This window comes from Pleurodeles waltl, chromosome 2_2 (genome assembly GCF_031143425.1).
Source record: "Pleurodeles waltl isolate 20211129_DDA chromosome 2_2, aPleWal1.hap1.20221129, whole genome shotgun sequence".
NCBI lineage: Eukaryota > Metazoa > Chordata > Amphibia > Caudata > Salamandridae > Pleurodeles > Pleurodeles waltl.
The window spans coordinates 66,582,342-66,607,179 of NC_090439.1; the positions used below are offsets into that span (position 1 = coordinate 66,582,342).

At 42.5% G+C, this 24,838-nt stretch overlaps 1 protein-coding gene and 1 long non-coding RNA gene across 3 annotated transcripts in view; one reads left to right on the forward strand and one right to left on the reverse strand.

Annotated features, from left to right (window-relative positions):
- Positions 1 to 24,838, reverse strand: part of LOC138280188 (uncharacterized) — a 381,461-nt gene that overhangs the window by 266,385 nt on the left and 90,238 nt on the right. The window contains exons 2-3 of the long non-coding RNA XR_011200879.1: positions 14,975 to 15,057; positions 12,905 to 12,955 (exon numbers count right to left, since the gene is read on the reverse strand). This is a non-coding gene — a long non-coding RNA (uncharacterized lncRNA). The remainder of the gene's footprint in view (positions 1 to 12,904; positions 12,956 to 14,974; positions 15,058 to 24,838) is intronic.
- The window catches only part of AHRR (aryl hydrocarbon receptor repressor), an 837,654-nt gene that overhangs the window by 264,865 nt on the left and 547,951 nt on the right, over positions 1 to 24,838 (forward strand). The window lies entirely within an intron of this gene.

Sequence of the window (24,838 nt, forward strand, 5' to 3'; positions counted from 1 at the left end):
GATTGCATTTCCAAAATATTTTTGAAGTTGCTAACTAAATGATAATTCATGCTACATTTGAGAAACATATTAATGATGTCATTTTCTTAGTTCCAGAGGGGAGTAGCAATTATGCCCAAATGTAATCATTTATTCATGTCATTCTTTTTAAATAAATGTTACATTCTTTTTGTATGACATTACTGTTGTTATTCCTGCCTGTTGTACATTGGTGGCCACTCCTTTTAATCCTCCATGGCATGGACACTAATGTAATCTTGTCTGATTTGGTCATTCTTGTAACACCGTAATATGTGTTAGTATCTTGCGATGACTTGCACTAATGTAAAGTAGCTCTTTGTATACAGTAGATTGAAGGCTTCTACCATAGGGTGCTTGTTAGCGTGGTGTGTGGACATGGTGTTTAGTTGGCTGACCCTGGTCAACTGTATGCCTTTGGTGCTTAATTGTCTGCATGATGGATAAGGGGGTATTTTTGTAAATGAACATCGGTATGTGCAACTGGAACTATCATGCGTAGTGCTATTTATTGTTGTGTGGAAAGTGCAGTTCCATGCTCAGCTAAAGACAAATATGGTTTAGCAGTGGTTTGTTAGCTACGAAACGACTGTCCAAAATGTTTCGATGGGGAGGCTGTGTGGTGTTTAGGGTGATAAGTGCAGTCTGATATAATTGTAGCTATTAGTTTGTCAAAAATTAGACAAACCGTGTACAAATGTGTGATGTTAAGCAGAGTCTTCTGAAGGGTGAGTGGTCAGTGTGGTAGGAAGAAGCAAACACAAGACATCAAGGTCGAGTTTTAGGATCCTGACTGCAGAGCTGGATAAATTAAGTAAAGTAATTAAAGCATTTGGTATGAATACTACATGATTTGAAGACTGCCTACTCTATCCAAAGTGTGGGACGCAAGATATGCATTGTTCTGTGGGAGAGAAGCACTATGAGGACAGCACTACAGAGGGATGCAGAGTTATATTCACCACTGCAAAGCTCCTGATCAGGGGCGTGGCCTAAGCGTCTTTGTTTGGGGTGTTCGCCCCATCAATAAATGTATTCCCTAAAACATTGTTGGGTACAGGTGCTTCCAGTCAGGTATGGTGGGGTGTCTGTCGGATTTCACCTGGCCTTTTACATACACGAATACACACACACGCCCACGCTCTCTCTCTGTCTCGTCTGTTTCGAAGGGCCTACAAATGTTGGTTATTTTACAACATATTGAGTTTTAGGTACCCTTGCCTGCCCACGCTACTGTTACTTTCTGATACACATTAAGCCACCCTCATGCCTTGCTTGCTGTATAATGTATTTTGACATGATATGCCAGCGTGATTGTTGGAAAATCTGTAGCTTACACCCCTCTGTCTTACTGGCCAAACTACGCCCCTGGTTCTGATGTGACAAAGCAAACAATACAAAACCAGCAGGTTTTAGAAACAACAGCGAAGTGCATTGTTTCATGTATATGAGATGCTCTATCAACTAACTCCAGTTTGATATCTGACTTGCATGTAGGAGAAAGCAAACAAGCAGGCAACATATGTTTTAAATCTATACGTGTGTGTTTTCCAGTAGAGGTCTTTTAGTTAGGATGAAACATATATAAGCAGTTGGTACATGTTACTTATCCACCATCTCATACGAGGAAAGGGCGCATGATGTAAGTTGTTGTAGATCCATTGTAATGTTGTGCATGACTGTAATATCTAAGCTCCTCTCTTCATTCATGGAGTCTGACGCTTTCCTGGTTCTGGGAGGGATATATATCAGAACTTTCCGTTATACCCAAGGAACCACAGTAAATCATGGAAAAATGTAGCAATGATTCCTAGGGGTTCATTTGATAAAAATATCTCATCAATCTACCACTTACTGTAGTCATTTGGCTGTATTAACTTACTTCATTATGAAGGCAAACTTCGACAATTTTGAGAAAAGGTAAGTAGAAGTATCCAATATTAATTAAAAGGCTTTTAGGATCATGTTATCCCTCCATTCGAAACCACGCAACTTAATTTCAACAGTGCAGACGGTGCAGTGCTCTAAGAAAAGTGAGGCAGAATATCTAGATTCCCAGGGACAACTAAAGAAAACTGATCTACCTGATGTTTTGTTTCATTGCAAACAACAGATAGAGTCCAAATTGTTACTCATTTGCGCCTATTTAAATTGTGTCTATATGTTGCACTCTACATTTCAACTCTCTTAGAATGAATCAGTGTGTTTGTTCAGGACTATGAGCCTGATTATGACCTTGGTGGATGGGGTACTCCATCGTAAACGTGACGGATATCCCACCCGCCATATTACAAGTTCCATTATATGCTATGGAACTTTTAAAATGGCGAGCGACATATCCATCACCTTTGTGATGGATTCTCCCATCCGCCAAGGTCATAATCAGGCTCTATGTGATACTGTCTGCTTCAATTCTGGATGGAGAGGTAAGAGCACAAAAGGTGTCCTCTTTATTTCTACTGTCATGCAGATCTCAATTGTGTGGTACACAAGAAAGCTAGGAAATGGTCGAACTCAAGGCTCAAAAAACAGGTCAGGCAAATGTTGGAATAAAAAAATGGAAGCATTCTCAGTCATCTGCATATAAATCAAAATGTTTTCAGATTGGTCCGGATGGAAAAGGGGAGTAAAGGAAAGGCAGGGGTGGTTTAGGTTGGGGATAGGGAGGGGAGCTGGTGAAGTGGTTGTTTGGTGGGGGTTGGGTGAGTGGTACATGATGAAGATGTGGGTATACCTTACTCAGTAAATGTTAATCAGCTCTGCTAAATATGAATTTAAGTATACACAACAATATTTAAAAAGTAAAGAGGACCAATCAGGGTGTTTTTTTCAGACTGATGGAAAGAATTCAGTACATTCACTGCCGGCATACAAAGCCAAAAAAAAAGAAACAATTGGCTGACATGGACATTCATTAGTTGATGGGAACACCCCTCAAAGAAAATGCACACCAAAAGCAAGCATGTTTTCCCAGTAATGTTTTGCCTGTCAACATGGCTACCAACAACATGTCTAGTATGAGAACAACTTCTTAAGACAGCCACTTGTGTAGGTCAAAGAACCAGGTGGCAACTTCTTGGAGACATACAAAGTAAAAAAAAAACACAAACAACGATGGATATTTGTTTTGTGTGAAGATAGATTGTAACAAATGAATAGACTCAACACTGACTAGTACATAATCTTCATTGTGGAGGTTGACACAAAGGGTATCGAATTGATAAAATGGACTGCATTGTGGCAGCTCTGGATATCCACAGTCAACCAGTATAGGGTATGTGAACCCTATTGGTGAATGTCTGTCTGTAATATAAATATATATGATACATTGTTTTCAAAAACAAATATATTTGCTCAAGCAGTGTATTTGTAGTATATAATACATCCATTCTATATAGATGAACAAGCTTAGTGGAGACACCCAGACAAATAAGTCCCATGGTTGTCTCCAGTTGATGCTGGTGTTTTCAAAGATAAATTAATTCACCATGTGCAAATGGTTTTGTGTGTGAGTAGCCTCAATCATCAGCTTACATATGCCATTAAGTCCATCCCCAGTAGCATGTAGCAGGTCTATCCTTCTGTACCACATTGCTTTTTCTGGAGTCTTGTCTGGCCACTTCAATCACCTCGCATTCTTCGGCCCAAATGTAAGAGTGCCTAGCTTCTCCTTGCACCACATTAGCATCATTTTTTATGATACTAATGTGCCTCAATTAAGCCAAATTTGCAGTGCCAGATTTACAAAGTGGCGCAGTGCATGCATTGCACCACTTTGTAACCCCTTGCACTGCATTATACCTGCGCCAGGCATAATGTATGCAAGTGGGGCAGTCCCTCATTAGGTAGACTACAAAAATGGTGCAGAGGAATCTATGAGATTCCACTGCGCCATTTTTTGCACCATTTTGTAATGCGTGCACTGAGCAGGCATTAAAAGGAAGCACACCATTATTTATAATGGGCCTCCATGTACTTTGCAGGATTAGTGCTAACATATTTAGTGCTAATCCTGCAAAGTGCAACAATAGCGTTAAAAATGTTGACGCTATTGTCCATAACCTGTACCATGGTGTGGCGTATCTTTAATATGACGCACACATGGTGGCGTTAGAGGACACTAAGGGGCGCAAGAAAAGTGGTGCTACATAGAATGCGCTACTTTTGTTAAATTTGGGCCTTAGTCTTTTGCTGAATGGTCATGCAACTTATACATGTGTGATCTGCGTACATGTTCGTACATGTTTTAACAGCAAATGTGGGAGAGATGATTAGATGGCTGGAAAATTAGAATACAAAATGGGGATGGTTCTGGGCAAAGTAAGGAGGAGTTTAGGGAGGGCTAAAGAGGAATCTCCCACCCACCAAAGTGTATGCCCATTCCTGTTCACAAACTGAACTTTTAAAGTTACTACAGATAAAAAGAACCAAAACAGTAGTAAATGTACCCCAGCTCACACCTGGAGTAAGTTCAGCATCACACATGGCTGAACACTGCTACTACAGCATCCTCCCATAGAAAATAATGGAGACAGAGACTTAAAATAGAATACTACAGGAAATGGTGTTTAAAGATATTAATTAATTTCGACTTTATATATATACATACTTTAGAAGGAAGAAAAGTAATGGAAATAAAAACTAAATATTTTTGTATTAGAAAATATCTTAATAACTTTTTTTACTTAAAAATAAATGTAGCTTTATTTCTTAAACTAATTACATTAATTACAATTAATTCTAGACATATTTTTTAGTAATTTAATACAGAGTATATAAATATAACCATCTTACGTTGTAGGTGGGATTTCTTTAAATAAGTCTTTAAAAATTCATTTAATTTAATGCATTTAAATTGGTTAAATGTTTAATTTAAAATTAAGTTGATAATACTGTAACATTTTTAATTCTAATCTACATTTAAAATGAATGATTAAAATTAATTTACATTAAGATTTAACATAAAATATTTTAACTATTTTTGTATGGTTAATCAACTTTTTAAAATGTCCACATACCACGTCATAGGAAAATCTCTGCAGTGGTGACAGAGAACTCAGCCGTAATATGAAAAGTTATTAGTAGTAAATTTGGATCCATACACAGGCTTCAGGGGTTGGGGACAAGCAAGTCAACACTTTATGGAAAATGTACACTCTGAAATGGTGAATAGCTATAGGTAGTAAATTTACTAGAAAGAGTAAAAATACATTTACACATGTAGATTTACTCATCTATAAATTTACCCTTTTGAATAAGCCGTAAAATTGCTAAAGCTGGACGTCAAGAGCTAAACATACAAGCGGGTATGTATATCAGTCTTAGACCCTGTTAAGTTTGGATGGTTTATAAGTCAAAGGTAGGATGGATGAGATTGTGATCTGGCAGGGATGGTAAAAACACAGCACAGTGACAAATGGCAAGGCTTAGTGCTCTGCATTTATGAAGCCAATATTTGTCCATTTTAAAGTTTGAACATGACATCATCAGGACAGAGTGGGGCGTGGCCACACAACTCATCAGAAACTGCCCACAGGAACAGGGATATATAAGAATTCAGCCTAAGGCGCACCCAGAACTAGGACAATTTTACCCCCACCTGTTCTGTTCTCAGAGAGAGTACATTATCAGATGTGAAAACATTTTCTTCGGTATGCAGTGTCCTGTTGCTCCTATGACTCCACAGCCCAGCACCATCCAGGGCTGCTACGGCAGCTTATAACTGGTACAAGAGCCTCTTTGAAGGTTCAGCCTCAAAAGTGCCTGATAAACGCCAGAACAACTCATTGTTGAGTGCGCCCAGTAGTTTGGGCCTGGATAAGATAGATTTAGCTGTCTGGTAACCTCATTCTATCAGTTGGTCAAAAGTATACACTAAGAAGAAGTACAGAAAAAGTGTGAGCTTTGGGTCAACTGCTGGCCTTCATTTGTTTCATGTGTTTTTCATGACTTGCCAGTGCATAGATCCATCATGGCAATGGAATTTTGGACACTGTTACATAGTCCAGTTTGTGTTCCAATTAGGTTTTGATGATGGCAGGCAAAGTAGTAATTTTCCTAGCAGATGTGACATGACGTGTAACTTGTAATGGAGAGTTAGTATGTGTTTCTAATGCTTTAAATTTGCTTGCATGATTATGGCTTGTTTGTTTAGCAAGTGTGTTTGGTTTAGATGCCACATCCTGTCATAAAGATGCAGATGTTTTCGTTTTTGCTTTATTATGGCTATTGTCGTTGAACCCTTCATGTTCATCATATTTAGCAATTTTATCATTCTAGCAGATCAGTTGAACAATTCAATAGGAGACTTTCAAAATCATATCTGGGCTATCTGACCAAATTGTCTCTCTTCCCAAATTCCCTAGGTTCCAGCTGATTTTGTTCTCTACAAAGATTGAAAAGATTTACATTTCTTTTTCTGTTAGTACTAACAGTGAGTCACCCCTGCCAACTATTCTCCTTATCAATCCTATCAGCATTACTCATCTTTCTACTGTGCCAACTGTTTCTGAAGACTTTCTAGTTAATGCCCATATCATTGGTTGCCCCTTAAGGCCCCACCTCTGCAAAGATTTTGAAATTAGATTTCAAAACCGTATGTCACCCAATATCTTCACTCAAAGGATATTTTTATATGCTACCTCACAGGATTTGGTGTACTCGATTGGAAGGCAGTACCTTCTGGAATCTTGCACCTCAACGACGGTACACTGAGTCTCTCCTTATATGTAGAGCCATCTGAAAATCCCTTAAAACCTGACTTTTCTCGTCTATATCAACCTCATACCTGACTTCGTGTGACATCCTAAGCTATTTAGTGCCAGGATACCTCATTGAGATCACTGTTGCACACGATCGGGTTCCATTGTATTCACTCATTCATTCATTACATTGAATGTTTAAGCTTTGGTTATTTAATGGCATTATTATTAACAAGGTACAGCCATGTCCATGATAGTCCAAAGTGTTGTTATCTTAGTGAGCTGAGCACTTGCTGCAGACATCTGATATTTCACACTGTTTTCAATCTCAGTTGAACCAACTCGGCCTACTACTAGATCAAGGTCACTAAAATGAATCTTTAGGTAATTACCAGGATACCATAAGAAATCTGTTGGGTAATCCCAGATTTCTCAAGTAACATGTATCCAAGGTTGTATAATTAGCAGCTACAGGTTAAAATATCTCCCACGTACTTTCTTCACCAGTTTTTCCACAAACATGTAAGATGCAGGAATCTTACTTGAGATTCCAAGGGAGCTTGGCTGACCAGTCACATCTTTGAATAGGACGGTTCCTGAAATATTTCTTATGTAACACTCTCTCTACTGCATTTTTTCTGAGTAAGTAATGACCGCTTGATTATACGCATAGTTATGACAGTCATGGAGGCCTAATTTGTTGCTCTACAAAAGTACTTACCAATAAATTATATTATACTATAGCACTTATATAGAGTTTATTACCCGTAGGAAAGGCGCTGAAGCGTTTACCCTCATGGATAGCATACACAGTGTTTGGTGCGTGTTTTGAAGTGTTGTGTATTGTTGTAGGCCTATAGGAGAAGTATATCAGTGTGCATGAGTGACCACACATTCTCTTGGGTTGCATGGTGTATTGGTGGGATGAAGTGATAGAACACACACAATTTGCATGAACTCCTCCCCTCGAAGCACATTTAAACCAACCAGTGTATGTAGACACTGTGGGGTCCATTCATAAGCAAACATTCACTGCGAAACCACCCGAAGACAAGGTTATAGTGTGGGTGCATTATCTACAAACATATAGGCAGCTACATCACACCAATCTAGCAGCGTGATGCTGTGTGTGTTTGTACAAAAAAAGGTAATGGTCACAGATTGCCAAGGAATTTAATTAACACCATGCTGAAGACAGGGATTGTAAATTGTAATTGTAAGTTGTAACTATCTAGCTCTTACTTACCTTATGGGGGACACTGTCGAATGAGTAAGATAATGCCAAAAGGCAAAATTAGAGTAGGAGCAGGAAAGGGGGAGTGTTATAATATTGATCAGACAGTAACACCAACAGTTGATTAAAACCAAAGAAGTGCAAAAAAGTGCTTTTTATTCAGATGCCATTTCATTGTGTAATTCTCTCTGTAAGAAAGCGATGTACAGTTCAATTCAAATATATGTATCGTTCTACATTTGGCACGCACGGAATGACTGTGAAATTCATGTTCGGTTTTAAACATGCCGGTTTCTGCCCCTTTAAGAGCACTGGAGGAGGCTTTACCGGCCTGGGATTGCGTGACTGCGGCAGGCCCAGCTGAGGACTCTGTAAAGTAGTTATGAAAACGATCTCTTCATCAGAGGATCGACCCTCAGCTACGGTGAAGGACCAGCCAGGCAAAAATGACCCCCCCCTCCCCCCCCCCCCCCCCCCCGTTTCCCTCACCCCTGCTGCTCTGATCGCGGTTAGCTCTTTCTGGAGCCTGGATGTCGTGTGAAATACTGTAAACGTTTCCTCCGCTGGTCATTTTTTGTATTTTATACAGGGCATTAGCTCTCTGATACCAGCAGTGGAACATGCCTGGGGTTACTCGAGGAGAATTCTGTGTCATGGCTCTGTTATAAAAAAAATCCGCAGCCCCCTCTACTAGAACTTGTGAATGTAATACAAATCTAGCGCCCTCAGTATTGGACGTACCTTGTTTTGTAAACTACCACACTCAAAGCGGCTAGCGATTTCGAATACCATTGTGCAGAAATCCTTGAATTGAGGTGTTTTAAAAGCACGATGAAGCATTTTCAGTAATTCGAGGTCAATGATCTCAGAGTCAGGGGAGTTTAAAAAGATAGACAAAACATCCACATTTAATTTACAGTGTAACCAATTTGGCCACCCTAAAAACTCATATTGAAAATTAAGTTAAAGGGTTTTATTAAAAGTTAATACTCAGCTTAATGTAAACATATCTCAAGAAAATACTATACAGTATTGCCATGGGATAACCAAGGAAAAAATGTAGGCCCATATTTACTTTAAAGTGGCGCAGCGCGGTGCTTCGCCAAAAATAGCACTGTGCTGCTCCGCTTTAGAAATGCAGAGGTGCACTGTATTTAGAGGAATACTGCGGACCCCTGCATTTCCCCCTGTGCTGTCGCTGAATTAAGCTGCCTAGTGCCAACCCAGGCATCCTTGTACCACAGTACAAAGGTGTCTGCATTGAGGGGATAGATTGTTTATGTGCATGAAGGTGTTCCTTTCGGCATGTAAACAATCGTCCATGACATTTTGTTCTTTCTATGTGTTCTGCAGAATGCAGCACACATAAAAAAAGCAAAAATCGAAGATGATTAAAAGCATTCCTCCTAGTTTTGCCATGCTCCTGGGGTGGCTTTAGTTTTTGGCACTGCCTCAGGTTTATGACAACTCATAAATCTGAGGCAGCGTCAAAAGCAATGGGTGTTGCAGTGGAACGCCCACCGCAACACCTATTGCACGCCCCTCTGAAGCAGAAAACTGTGTCAGAGGGGACCATATTTACAAGAGGCGCAACACCACAAAAAAGTGGCGTTACACCTTGTAAATGTGGAGCAGTGCTCAGCCACCGGAGCGTCACGAAAAGTGACACTCCGGTGGCACTAGAGGCTCTTAAATATGCTCCTTATTGCCTGATTATGAGCCTGGTGGTCCAAGGACCGCCAGCCTCCGAGTGATGGTCAGACTGTCGTAACTGTGGTGGTCTGCCCGCCACATTACAACCAGGAGACCGCTGCTCCCGACAGGAACATGGTGGAGGTGGTGTCCTCCCTGCGAGTTTGCCAAAGAATGTAAGGTTGGAAATAGATGTACTATTGTTTTACTAATAGAGAGTCTGAGAAAGTAACCTTGTAGAAGGTACGTGGAGAGATCGAGAGAGAAAGGATTGTTCCTATTCATACATGTTCTGAATAATGTCCAAGAGACTAAGGTCAGTGATGTATATTCTCATTTTTGTTGACTATGCAACAAGCTACCCGGAAGCCATCCCACCCGCTAGCATGACTACCAAAAGTGTAGCACAAGCCATGATAGGGTTTTTCTCTCGAGTTGGATTTCCCAAGGAATTACTCACAGACCAGGGAACCCCATTTATGTTCCGTTTGATGTCACAAATTTGCCAGAAACTAAGGGGTTAAACAAATTTGTACTTCAGTCTACCATCCCCAAACAGACGGGCTAGTAGAGAGATACAACCGCACCCTTAAAACACTATTGAAGAAAACCATAACTGACTCTGGTAAAGACTGGGATAAAAAGTTACCCATAGTACTTTACGCCATACGAACACATGCCCAATCCTCTACTGGTCATAGCCCGTTTGAGTTGGTATTTGGACGACAGCCCAGGACCCTGCTAGATATGGCTGCAGAGAGGTGGGGGGAAGATGAAAGTGAAGATAAAGACATTCTTGAATATACACAACAATTAAAGGATCAGGTACATACTGTTTGGGAAGATGTCAGAATCCATCTGGAGGGGGCCCAATAGAAACAAAAAAAGTACTGTGATAGGAACACTGCTCTTAGACAGCTCTAGACTGGTGACAAGGTATTAACCTTACTACCTAGTTCTGAGAACAAATTGTTTGCCAAGTGGCAAGGCCCTTTTAAGGTACTAGAACCTGTGAGCCATGTTACATACAAGACTGAGTTATCTGAAAATCCCCAAAAAAAACACACATATATCACATTAGCTTATTAAAGAAATGTGAAGAAGTAGATGGTCCTCCTGGAACAACGAAAGCCGGGTTCTTAATAAACAATTTGTAATCCCTAGAAATTAATTTATGTCCACAACCCACCAAACAAACTGACTATCTCCCCTCAATTAACTCCACCCTCCTTCCAGAACAACAAAGACAGTTGAGAGAGGTATTAAACAAACATAGACAGTTTTTTTTCCCTAACTCCAGGGAAAACCCATTGATTCAACACACTATCAGAACTCTAGAAGGGAAAATCATTTGTCTCCATCCCTACAGAATTCCGGAAGCACGTAAAAGGGTGCTAGAACAAGAAGTCCAAAATATGCTACAATTAGGAATCATAGAACTCTCTATTAGTCCTTGGTGTTCCCTAGTAGTTCTGGTGCCAAAACCCAATGGATCTGTCTGATTCTGTATTGACTTTAGACAATTAAATAATATTTCCCAATTTGACACATATCACATACCCCAGGTGGACGAATTGCTCGAAAGATTAGGTAAAGCACGATACATGTCCACGTTAGATCTTACAAAGAGTTACTGGCAGACTCCTTTGCACCCCCCAGACAAGGAAAAAACAGCTTTCTCTGCCCCATCCGGGTTGTACCAATTTACAGTCCTACCTTTTGGTTTACATGGGGCCCCTGCTACATTTCAAAGATTAATGGACAGGCTTTTACGTTCCCATACGAGATACGAGGCAGCATATCTCGATGACATTGTGGTATATAGTGAGACCTGGGACGACCATTTACAACAACTAGCTAAGGTATTCCAAACGCTATTAGAGGCATGATTAACTGCTAATCCTGAGAAATGCAACCTTGCACGTGATACCATTGCTTACCTAGGATATCATATAGGGAAAGGACAGATAAGACCTCAATTAAATAAGGTTGAAGCTATCCTCAATGTACCCCCACCTACCTCAAAAAAGGAAGTGAGGATTGGTGGGGTACTACCATCGGTTTATCCCAAATTACTCTACGATAGCAGCCCCCTTGACTGACCTTCTTTAAAAATAGAACGACCCTCAAAGATTAAGGAATTTAAGAAAATACTAACTCCGTAGTTATGAGACTCTCAAAAGAAGTCTGACAACAGAACCTGTGTTACAGTGTCCCGACTTTTATATCTACAGACAGACACCTCAGACGTTGGTATAGGGGCCGTCCTATTCCAGAAGGATGAACAAGATACCAATTACCCCATTGTTTTCATCAGCAGAAAACTACTACCCCGAGAATAACGTTATCCTGTAATAGAAAGGGAATGCTTGGCGATTAAATGGGCGATAGAAAGCCTTCAGTACTATCTACTGGGCCACCCTTTTTGTTTTACATACTGATCATGCTCCCCTTACTTGGTTAGCACGACATAAAGACACAAATCCAAGGATATTGAGATGGTTTATGGAACTTCAACTGTTTATGTTCCAGATTCGCCATCTCCTGGGTAGCCAATTGTCTACTGCAGACTATCCCTCCAGACATCCTGTGGAACAAGGTCTTGATCAGCCCTTTCCAAGGGGGAGTGTGTATAATAGGGTCTCAACAACCCTACAGCAAGACTAGGACACGGGGCCCGTATTATCGTACCCCGGGGGTACAGAGGAAATCACCGAAGGCTGGACGCTGCTCGGAAACCCAGATATCTGGGTTAAAGAGACAAGAGACGAGGAGGAGAGAGCGCGCGAAAAACAGAGCAAGGATGGAGAAGGAAGACGGAAGAACGCTTGTGGTGAGACCCTCAGGACAGAGACTGCCAGGATGAAGAAGACTGAAGAGCTAACCGTCGCGGCACCTCAGCTTGCTACCGCGGCACAAGGCACCAGAGCCAGCCACGTCCCTGGAGGGACGTGGCTCATGCAGGTACGTGCCTGCTTCCAAAACCCCTCAGGATATTGGTGGTAGGGGGGAGGAGGGAAGGTCAAAGCGGGTAGAGAACGAGCAGCCGTGAACCCAGGAGGAGGGTATTCCTGTGCACCTCGGCTCCACTGTATCTTCCGCTCCACAGAGGGAAGATTTATCTGTAGTATTTTTACTTCAATAAGGTGTCTACACTGTTATCTTCTAATTCCTTTGCCACACGGGATAACCTCACTCGCTATTTGTCCTTTCACGCCCCCCCTTCATAAATATCATTAAAAGAAAGGAGTCCACTTACCTTTATCTCCTGGTTCTGTTTTGTCCGCATGGTCCCACCTGCGCTGAAGTACTTCAAGCAAAAAGAAGAAAAACAAGGGGGCATCAGCACATACATCTAGGGCCAGATGTACCAAAGGTTTTTCCCCATTCTGTGTCTATGGGAAAAAGTGTTTGTACATATTGCCCCTAGAGGAGTACAACGAGACAAGAGAGAAGAACTATAAAAAGAGAGAAAGGAAAAACAAAATAGACTAAAGACATTTATTTATAAACTCCACAATTTAAGAACAAAACAATAAAACTCACCCAGTATATAACTTGACTGAGTTTACGTTTGTATCTTACTCAAATACTCCCAAAGAACCCACCACTGATAGTTTTAAGTAAAGTACCAAATTATTACATTTGTCTTAATAATGTTAGAACACGTTATATTTTCTGCTATCATTACAGTGAATGCACTCTATTACTAAATCTGAATGCATCACTTCTCATAGATCTAAAGTTATACCACACAGTTTGTTATGTCTGATAACTACATAATAAATACGTATATGTCATGTCCGTGAAGTAGGGGTAACAGCAAATTCTCTGCTGCACCAAGCTTCAGTAAACTGCTTGCAACTTTGTTCAATAGCAGCAGGCCCACACCCCACAAAACCTTTTGTGTCATCTCTGCTTTAAAAGTACTTTTGAGACTGGCTGTTTATAAGTTGTCTGGTAGTGGCATAGCAAGGGTGCTAAGCATTCTAACACAGATAAGAACAATGCAATGGTGCTGGAACAATATTCAGAGTGTGGTTGCTGCCATCAACGTTATATCATTGAAATTATAGGGATTGTGAAAAATTATATAGTAAATGAGTCACGTCTATTCAGCAGGAGAGTGGTAACGCTGCAGTTGTAGCCAATGGTGCATGTTGGAGCAGACTATCACAAATATATTACTTAAGCATGGTGTGGGAGGCACTGTTGTTTACAGCCAGCACATTTTCCATAGGAATGGTCACAAAATTCTCCATGACCTGCGGTTTTAGTGATAAACCATATAGCACACATATGATAAAGTGTGGAAATCAGGTTACAAGAAATGTATATTATTTACACATCAACAAGTGAAGTGTCTTGATTTGTTTTGATTGTATTAAAATCTTAGGAGCATATTTAAGAGCCCTTAGCCCCACCGGAGCGTCACTTTTCGTGACGCCCCAGTGGCACAATGCCCTGCGCCATATTTACAAGGTCGTGTTAAGCCACTTTTTGTGACTTAACGCCACCTTATAAACACAGCCCCTTCACACGCAACCTTTTGAGACACCCACTGCGTTTTGATGCTGCCTTAGATTTATGAGTTTTCAGGGTGGCGTTAGCTGGGCTCTTTCTGCAGCACACATAGAAGTGCCAATTGACATTAGTGATTGTTTATGTGCAGGTAGGGACACCTTCCCGCACATAAACATTCAAACCCCTCAACACAGACATCCTAGCACGATGGTGCAAGGATGCCTTTGTTGGCGCTAGGCAACTCAATTTAGTGCCAGCACAGGGGTGCACCGTATTCTAATAAATATGGTGCATCCCTGTGTTTCTAAAGTGATGCAGCAATGCGCTGCCAATTTTGCCGCAGTACAACGCTGTGCAGCTTTTTGGTAAATCTGGCCCTTTGTTTTTTATAATCCTTCCTAATTACAAGAAAAAATTTCTTCATTTGTGATTTTCCCACTACTTATATATTTTGAAATATCTGCAAAGTTTGTTAACAGAAATGTAACGATCTTGTGTGTTAGAAAAAAAAACTGACACCCTAAAGCAAGATTGTCACATAAATCACATAACAAAATCTTCTAACTTTTCAGTCTTAGAGGAAAAGTAAATACCTATCTACGTGCTGAAAAATAAGCATTGACTTGTCAGAAGACATAGTGAGTGTGATATTTGATTTCCTTTTTTATACGCACAGCAGATGTGACAAGAGAAAACACAACACGCATTTGCAATACAATATGTCTCACATGTGCTTGAGTTAGAGCTATTTCCATTGTAAATTCATAACTGAACTTTTCTTGTCACATACATTGGTCAATCTTACCTCATAATTTCATCTTTTCCTGCCATATAATTCCAGTGGCCCTGCATATAACTAAAGCACTTCCATTTACCTTCTTCCTCTATCTGCAGCAAAAAGATGAAAATGTTGCCATTTAGTATCCTAATTTAAATCTGCCATGCTAATTCCACTAGAATTCCACTTTTATCACCCCACCATCAGAGTTGCTGGACAGCTAACACAATTCCCCCCATAAAGACACAAGGTATTCACAGAGGAGAAATAAACTAGAAGAGTCACTCAAACATATCAAGCATGTTCAAACAGTCATAGTGTAATAAGGATGTTAAGTTGGCATGAATCATCGTCATAATTGTAATAAAGATAGATTATTAAAACATATACAATTATCATATAAACCTTTATCAGAAATAAACTTTTGGCATTAGACTGTATTGCTCAATACATCCCCTAGAGGAAACCACAATAAACATGTCATTTGTTAGAAATGTGGTCATGTAACCATATTGTTAGCTCCTACAGGATTTACCCCCATGAAAAAAATGCAGTAAATAATACAGTGTAAACCTTATACTCATCCCCTAGAGAGCATTTTTAGGGCTAGCAGGCCTGCTACATGATACTACAAAAAAGGCCTTTAAAACAAAACTTCTCCCAGCCATAAAAGCAAATGTTCTAGCCATGGGAAAGCTTAAAAGACACTGAATGGTCGGCGGGGTTATTATTTTGGGGTCCCTACTAACCTAGTGTGGTAATCCAGTTATGATATAGTCAGAAAAGGCATTTTGAAGGTGGTCCCATTGTCCAAGTACCACCACAGGCTGAGTTATGAGCAAAAATGTTTTGTAAAAGTAAAGCCCTGCAAAGCATTATTGGGGTGAGGTTTTGTACAGCAAATATTTTATTATGTTGATATGTCTGTAATGCTTTGTACAGCCCCTAGAGAATGCCACAATGGAAATAGCATTTATAGACACATGGTCTTGTCCTATGAAGTTAACCCCTAGAAGGCATAACCACAACAAAATAGCTGTAGATAATGCAGTGTGACCATAAAACTAGGCCCTAGAGAGCATAGAACATTACACAGTTTCAGGGGTAGCAAATCTATAGCAATAAAGATACAAACACGACCCCTAAAACACAAGCTATTCCCAGCTGTACAACAAACATTCCAGCCATGAGAATGCTTAAAAAGACACTGAATGGAGTGAGGGCAGAGCTTAATTTGTGCTTGTTGTTTCCGGTGCTGAGCACCCGCACTTATTTTTGAGGGCCGACACTTAGTCTTCTGCCTCAAGCATTTACTGCCAGCAAAAGACACATATGGGAAAGACGGAGGAAGAGAAAAACAAAAAAAAGCGTCACAAAGGGAGAAAGCAGCAAGAGTGAGTTGAAGGGGCAAGGAGTGGCTTTAAATGGATTGAAGAGGCCCAAGATGGCTTCAGGATTAGGCTGCCTCAGTATTCTGTGTTCACACATTTAAATGCAGCAGACGCATGTTTAAGAGGAGGGCTTTGGGCATTGGCACGTTTTTATTTACAAATTAGGCACTGAGTGAGGGGTTATTATTTTGGGGTCCACAATAAGCTAATTGATGACTTAGACAGAAAGAGTGTATTGTGCTGAATGTTTTAGTGGTGGTCCCTTTGTCCTAGGACCACCACAGTTATGAGCAAAAATGTATTGCAAAAGTAATGCCCTGAAAAGCATTATGGGGCAATTTTACCAAGTGTAGTGAATATTGTATTGGCTTTCCCACTGTGCTGGAAGAGCCACTTTTGCTTTGATTATTTCTGTTTTACGTAAGCTTTACGTAAAGCATTTACCAATTTCAAGTGTTATAAGGGGAGAGCCACGAGAATTGACTCTAATTAGGTTGCTGTGAACAATGTGAAAGCGCTCCATTGCCACCTATCGAGTTCATGCTATTGTGCCTGTTGGCGCTGTGAGCATCATGTCCGCAATGCAGCACAAAGGTGAGAGACAAAAGAAAAAAAAAGTTTACCCATGCTGAAATATATTGTAAATTGTGCAATAATCCATTTAACAGGGAAGATCTGCAAGGCGTGACAAAAGCAGCCTCAAGGTGGGACAAACTTAAAGCATTTACCAATGACATCAAGTGATTTTTGAAAGGCAAGCCCAGGAGCCAATGTAAGTGATGGGTGTGAGATGGGCGTGGTTAAAAGTCCACAATACTTACAACAGGTCGAGCTCGACCTAAAAAAAAGGCATCTTTATTGCTCATTCATCTTTGGAACTCCTGCACAGTTTTTTTGAGGGTGCTGCAGTATCCCCTCCCCCCTACTTCCACCTTATTTGAAACAATGGGTCCCCATTTGCCCTGGCCAGTAGTACAAACAGATACAATTAGTGGGCAGTACGTCCCTCACAAGCCTGCACTCTAGTGCCACTGCACACATATGTACTGTGAGGCCATTTGTCAACCCACTTAAGCCACTGGCTCTCTTTCACAGTTAGTGCAGCATTTCTAGATCACATGCACATCTCCCTAAAATAAATGCCCCTTAGTGTCGAGGTTACAAGGCAGTGCTGTACCTTGCTGATGATTTTTTCTTCCTATTTTTTGTCCTCTTTTATTTTATTTAGTCATCCCTATGGTTTCTGTGCCTGTTCTGAGTACACTTGCCTTGCAGGAAGCACTCAAATTATTTTCTCAAAAATTATCTGCATTAGATTTTTTTATTTATTTAACGTTTTTTGAAGCACATGGCCACCCGTTTTTAGTGGTGTGGGTTTAATCTTCCTTTTATTTTTGTGGCATGTGCTTGTAGTAAAAATGTTTTTTTTTTAATTACCATTGTACCAGCTTGCCATACCTATTGACTTTGCCACTGCCTTTTTAAGGTGTGGCATATTCCTGGGGCTCGGTCGCGTATTTTCAGAAGGTGTGTTGTTACTGTAATCTGACATCTGTTTTTCTCTGTTCTCGTAATGCTGTCGGTGATTCATACAGGACTTCTAAAATTTGTATTTTTAGAAGATATTATCTCCGCTGCCTCTTTCTGCCTTTTATTGTTTTTTTCTGCAAGTCATCCTAGGCTTTTTGGGTTCCACGTATCCAACTCACAATCACACAATGTCTCTGTCACCAACAGCCAGCCACAGACGGGCTGAGACTGAGACAGACCAGATCTCACACACACACGCCGGGGTGTCACAGCCTCTTTTAGATTTCTAGTGCTGTGCTCGCAGTAGGTTCTTTATCTAATTTATTTTACATTATTGACAGGTCTTAACTTGTTATTGTTATTTGTGTATGAACTTCATTCTACCGTGTGGTATCTTCAAGAGCGTTTGACTTAAAATACAGAATAGATTAACTACATTTCATAATTTTGTATTTTTATTTTTTTCTCATGCACTTTGTACAGTGTCAGTTCCACCTGATGGCCTTGTCACAGCGCTTGACATAAAAATCTGAGTTGCGGGTTAACTTTAATATACGGTTTTATATTTTTAGTTTTTAGAATAACACCTTAAACGAACTAGAAGTTTGGTGGTTGGTTTAGTGCTATTGTGGTGGCAGCAACTTTGTAGCACATCGGCAAAGGCATTTGGAGTATCTAAAGTAGTAGACTTATAGTAAAGTTTTCCTATGTTTACACGTCTTTATGAGTTGGCCCCAAAATATATATAATGGAAAAAAGTGGGGAATATTCACATACAATTAGTATGGATAAAAGTACTGTGCACTCTTTGCACTTATAGTAATTGGGAGTAGAGGATAGCGAGCCACTTAACTCTAAAGCCAGTCTCACGCCAGATGCCAGGCTCAGCTCAAGGTCCTCGTGGAACCTTGAAACCAAAACGTGATGAGCTTTCTTGTGGCCTCTGCCTGTCACTGATGCTCTACCCTCATACACAAAGTTACATTCAAAGCATCAACCTTTGAGGTAAAAACGAGAGACAAATACACATTTAGTGGCTGATTTCTGAAGTAAGCTGGGTTCTGGTTGTAGTACCCCTCACTTTTTTTTAATGGTGTTAGTATGCTTTGGAATGTAGTGCACTAGGATCCTGCTAACCTAGGAACCAGTGCCAGTGCTCTCTCCCCTAAATTTGGTTGCTTGGTAACTTTTTACACCCACAATTGGCATACTGGTGCATCTATGTAACTCCCTTGTATATGGTACCTAGGTAGCCAGGGTACTGGTACACCAGGGGTCCCCCATGGACTACAGCATGTATTGTGCCACTCATGGGAGCCCATGTAAACTGTATCTGCAGGCCAGCCATTGCAACCTGTGGGAAACTGTGTGTGTACCCTTTCACCACCAATCCTGGTCACCGCATTCAGACCTTATAAGTCACCCCTCTGGAAGGCCCTTCTGTCCAATGACAGGATGCATGTCTCTATGTGTGAGGGTTCCTCTGCATGAGCAGAGTGCCCTTACAGACCCCAGGTCAATTCCTGGACTCTGTAAGTGCAAGGAAGCCATCTTAAGGTATGTAGTGGACACTGATCAGCACGTGTGGACCAGCTACATAATGGCTACTCCGAACCTAGGCATGTTTGATATCAAACATGTTGGAATCATGCAACTACACCAATTCCAGTGTTGGTTGCATGAGACCATGTACTCTCGGGGGTCCTTAGAGGATCCCTCAGTTCTGCCTGTGCACCCTTATGGAGTCTAGCTGCCAACCCATGCTGCTGCTGACCCAAGACACTGGTCTTCCCTCCTGTGGTGAGACAGGCTCATGCTGAAGAAGCAGAACAAAGGATATTCTGCAAGGGAGAGGTGTAACCACCTCCCCACGTGTATTAGGTGTCTAAGGGCTGGGGTGGGGTGGCCTCTCAGGACCACCAGACTGCCTTGAAGGGCACATTTAGTGCCCTTGTTGCATCATCCGGTTTGCACCAGTTCAGGGATCCTCAGTTCCCACTCTGGCAAAAAATTACACAAAGGACGGAGGATTGACCACCCCCCTGTCCAGCTCCTCCACTAAGGAGGTGCACAGACCTCTGCCAGGTGGCCATTTGATTTTGCCATCTTGGAAACAACATAGGAAGAGGCCCCTGGGAGCATCGGACTGGTTAGGCCAGGAAGCTGACATCCCTGACACCATTTGATAGGTGGGTCACTTCAGAGAGTGACCAACCCCCTTTTTTCAGGTTACTTAAATGCTCCCCAGTGGATGGGTCTTCAGATTCGTTGAGCAAGACTCTCCAAGGAACTCTCTGCAAGACATCTTCTGCTCCTGGCCTCTGGAAGCTCTGCTGGTCTGCTTTGGAACTGAAACACATCTGCTCCTGGTGGGAAGGCTCCCACTGCAACATTGTTTCTCTGGCTCCTGCAAGAAGTCTGCAACATCCAAGGCTGTGCATCCTCCTGGTTGTAGGAGGCTGGACTGGCTTGTAGTGAGTACCTAGGGGTACTTGCACCTTGCACCAGGCCCAGTTATCCCTTATTAGTGTATAGGGTGTCTAGCAGCATAGGCTGATAGATAATGGTAGCTTAGCAGAGCAGCTTAGGCTGAACTAGGAGACGTGTGAAGCTACTACAGTACCACTTAGTGTCATATGCACAATATCATAAGAAAACACAATACACAGTTATACTAAAAATAAAGGTACTTTATTTTTATGACAATATGCCAAAGTATCTTAGAGTGTACCCTCAGTGACAGGATAGGAAATATACACAAGATATATATACACAATAGCAAAAATATGCAGTATAGTCTTAGAAAACAGTGCAAACAATGTATAGTTACAATAGGATGCAATGGGGAAACATAGGGATAGGGGCAACACAAACCATATACTCCAAAAGTGGAATGCGAACCACGAATGGACCCCAAACCTATGTGACCTTGTAGAGGGTCGCTGGGACTATTAGAAAATAGTGAGAGTTAGAAAAATAACCCTCCCCAAGACCCTGAAAAGTGAGTGCAAAGTGCACTAAAGTTCCCCTAAGGACAAAGAAGTCGTGTTAGAGGAATAATGCAGGAAAGACACAAACCAACAATGCAAAAAATGTGGATTTCCAATCTAGGGTACCTGTGGAACAAGGGGACCAAGTCCAAAAGTCACAAGCAAGTCGGAGATGGGCAGATGCCCAGGAAATGCCAGCTGCGGGTGCAAAGAAGCTTCTACTGGACAGAAGAAGCTGCAGTTTCTGCAGGAACGCAAAGGGCTAGAGACTTCCCCTTTGGAGGACGGATCCCTCTCGCCTTGTAGAGTCGTGCAGAAGTATTTTCCTGCCGAAAGAACGCCAACAAGCCTTGCTAGCTGCAAATTGTGCGGTTAGCGTTTTTGGATGCTGCTGTAGCCCAGGAGGGACCAGGAGGTCGCAAATTGGACCAGGAGGTAGAGGGGATGTCGAGCAAGACAAGGAGCCCTCTTAGCAGCAGGTAGCACCCGGAGAAGTGCCAGAAACAGGCACTACGAGGATGCGTGAAACGGTGCTCACCCGAAGTCGCACAAAGAAGTCCCACGTCGCCGGAGAACAACTTAGGAGGTCGTGCAATGCAGGTTAGAGTGCCGTGGACCCAGGCTGGACTGTGCACAAAGGATTTCCGCCGGAAGTGCACGGAGGCCGGAGTAGCTGCAAAAGTCGCGGTTCCCAGCAATGCAGTCTAGCGAGGTGAGGCAAGGACTTACCTCCACCAAACTTGGACTGAAGAGTCACTGGACTGTGGGGGCCACTTGGACCGAGTTGCTGGATTCGAGGGACCTCGCTCGTCGTGCTGAGAGGAGACCCAAGGGACCGGTAATGCAGCTTTTTGGTGCCTGCGGTTGCAGGGGGAAGATTCCGTCGACCCACGGGAGATTTCTTCGGAGCTTCTAGTGCAGAGAGGAGGCAGACTACCCCCACAGCATGCACCACCAGGAAAACAGTCGAGAAGGCGTCAGGATCAGCGTTACAGAGTTGCAGTAGTCGTCTTTGCTACTATGTTGCAGTTTTGCAGGCTTCCAGCGCGGTCAGCAGTCGATTCCTTGGCAGAAGGTGAAGAGAGAGATGCAGAGGAACTCGGATGAGCTCTTGCATTCGTTATCTAAAGTTTCCCCAGAGACAGAGACCCTAAATAGCCAGAAAAGAGGGTTTGGCTACCTAGGAGAGAGGATAGGCTAGCAACACCTGAAGGAGCCTATCAGAAGGAGTCTCTGACGTCACCTGGTGGCACTGGCCACTCAGAGCAGTCCAGTGTGCCAGCAGCACCTCTGTTTCCAAGATGGCAGAGGTCTGGAGCACACTGGAGGAGCTCTGGACACCTCCCAGGGGAGGTGCAGGTCAGGGGAGTGGTCACTCCCCTTTCCTTTGTCCAGTTTCACGCCAGAGCAGGGCTAAGGGGTCCCCTGAACCGGTGTAGACTGGCTTATGCAGAATTGGGCACATCTGTGCCCAAGAAAGCATTTCCAGAGGCTGGGGGAGGCTACTCCTCCCCTGCCTTCACACCATTTTCCACAGGGAGAGGGTATAACACCCTCTCTCAGAGGAAGTCCTTTGTTCTGCCATCCTGGGCCAGGCCTGGCTGGACCCCAGGAGGGCAGCTGCCTGTCTGAGGGGTTGGCAGCAGCTGCAGTGAAACCCCAGGAAGGGCAGTTTGGCAGTACCAGGGTCTGTGCTACAGACCACTGGGATCATGGGATTGTGCCAACTATGCCAGGATGGTATAGAGGGGGCAATTCCATGATCATAGACATGTTACATGGCCATATTCGGAGTTACCATTGTGAAGCTACATATAGGTAGTGACCTATATGTAGTGCACGCGTGTAATGGTGTCCCCGCACTCACAAAGTCCGGGGAATTGGCCCTGAACAATGTGGGGGCACCTTGGCTAGTGCCAGGGTGCCCTCACACTAAGTAACTTTGCACCTAACCTTTACCAGGTAAAGGTTAGACATATAGGTGACTTATAAGTTACTTAAGTGCAGTGTAAAATGGCTGTGAAATAACGTGGACGTTGTTTCACTCAGGCTGCAGTGGCAGGCCTGTGTAAGAATTGTCAGAGCTCCCTATGGGTGGCAAAAGAAATGCTGCAGCCCATAGGGATCTCCTGGAACCCCAATACCCTGGGTACCTCAGTACCATATACTAGGGAATTATAAGGGTGTTCCAGTAAGCCAATGTAAATTGGTAAGATGGTCACTAGCCTGTTAGTGACAATTTGGAAAGAAATGAGAGAGCATAACCACTGAGGTTCTGATTAGCAGAGCCTCAGTGAGACAGTTAGTCACTACACAGGTAACACATTCAGGCACACTTATGAGCACTGGGGCCCTGGGTTACCAGGGTCCCAGTGACACATACAACTAAAACAACATATATACAGTGAAAAATGGGGGTAACATGCCAGGCAAGATGGTATTTTCCTACACAACCCCCCCCCCCCCCCCAAACGAAGGACAATAAGACTAGCCGTGACCTGATGAGTCTTCATTGTCTAAGTGGAAATATCTGGAGAGTCCATCTGCATTGGAGTGGCTACTCCCAGGTCTATGTTCCACTGTATAGTCCATTCCCTGTAGGGATATGGACCACCTCAACAATTTAGGATTTTCACCTTTCATTTGTTTTAGCCAAAGTAGAGGTTTGTGGTCTGTCTGAACAATGAAGTGAGTGCCAAACAGGTATGGCCTCAACTTCTTCAGAGCCCAGACCACAGCAAAGGCCTCCCTCTCTATGGCAGACCAATGCTTTTCTCTAGGGGTCAACCTCCTACTAATAAAAGCAACAGGTTGATCCTGGCCCTCAGAATTAAGTTGTGATAGGACTGCCCCTACTCCTAATTCAGATGCATCAGTTTGGACATAGAATGTTTTAGAGTAACAAGGGCTTTTCAGGACAGGTGCAGAGTACATGGCTTGCTTCAGCTCCTCAAAAGCTTTCTGACAGTTTGCTGTCCATAATACCTTTTTAGGCATTTTCTTGGATGTGAGGTCATTAAGAGGGGCTGCAATGGAGCCATAGTTCTTAATGAACCTCCTGTAATACCCAGTGAGGCCTAGGAAGGCTCTCACCTGAGTCTGAGTGGTAGGGGGAACCCAATCAATAATTGTTTGGATTTTCCCCTGAAGTGGTGCAATCTGTTCCCCACCAACAAGGTGTCCCAGATAAACCACCTTCCCCTGCCCTATCTGGCACTTTGAAGCCTTGATAGTGAGGCCTGCCTTCTGCTGGGCCACCAAAACTTTCCATAGGTGGACCAGGTGATCATCCCAGCTGGAGCTAAATACAGCTATATCGTCCAAATATGCTGCACTGAAAGCTTCCAGCCCTTGCAGGACTGTGTTCACCAACCTTTGAAAAGTGGCAGGTGCATTTTTCAAACCAAAAGGCATTACAGTAAACTGATAATGTCCTCCAATGGTTGAAAATGCAGTCTTAGGTTTAGCATCTTCTGACAATTTGATCTGCCAATACCCTGCAGTCAAATCAAAAGTGCTTAGATACTTGGCAGATGCCAGTGTATCTATGAGCTCATCTGCCCTGGGTATAGGGTGAGCATCAGTTTTGGTAACCAAGTTGAGACCTCTATAGTCTACACAAAACCGCATTTCCTTCTTTCCATCTTTGGAATGGGGTTTTGGTACAAGTCCCACAGGAGAAGCCCATGGACTTTCAGAGTGCTCAACTACTCCTAGTTCTAACATTTTCTGCACCTCTTGCTTTATGCAGTCCCTGACATGGTCAGGCTGCCTATAGATCTTACTTTTGACAGGTAAACTGTCTCCAGTATCTATAGTGTGCTCACACCAAGAAGTGGTACCTGGCACAGTAGAGAAGAGTTCAGAGAATTGATCGAGGAGATTTATGCAATGGTCTTTCTGCTCAGCAGTAAGACAATCAGCCAAAACTACACCTTCCACAAGAGCATCTTGTTCTGTGGAAGAGAAGAGATCAGGTA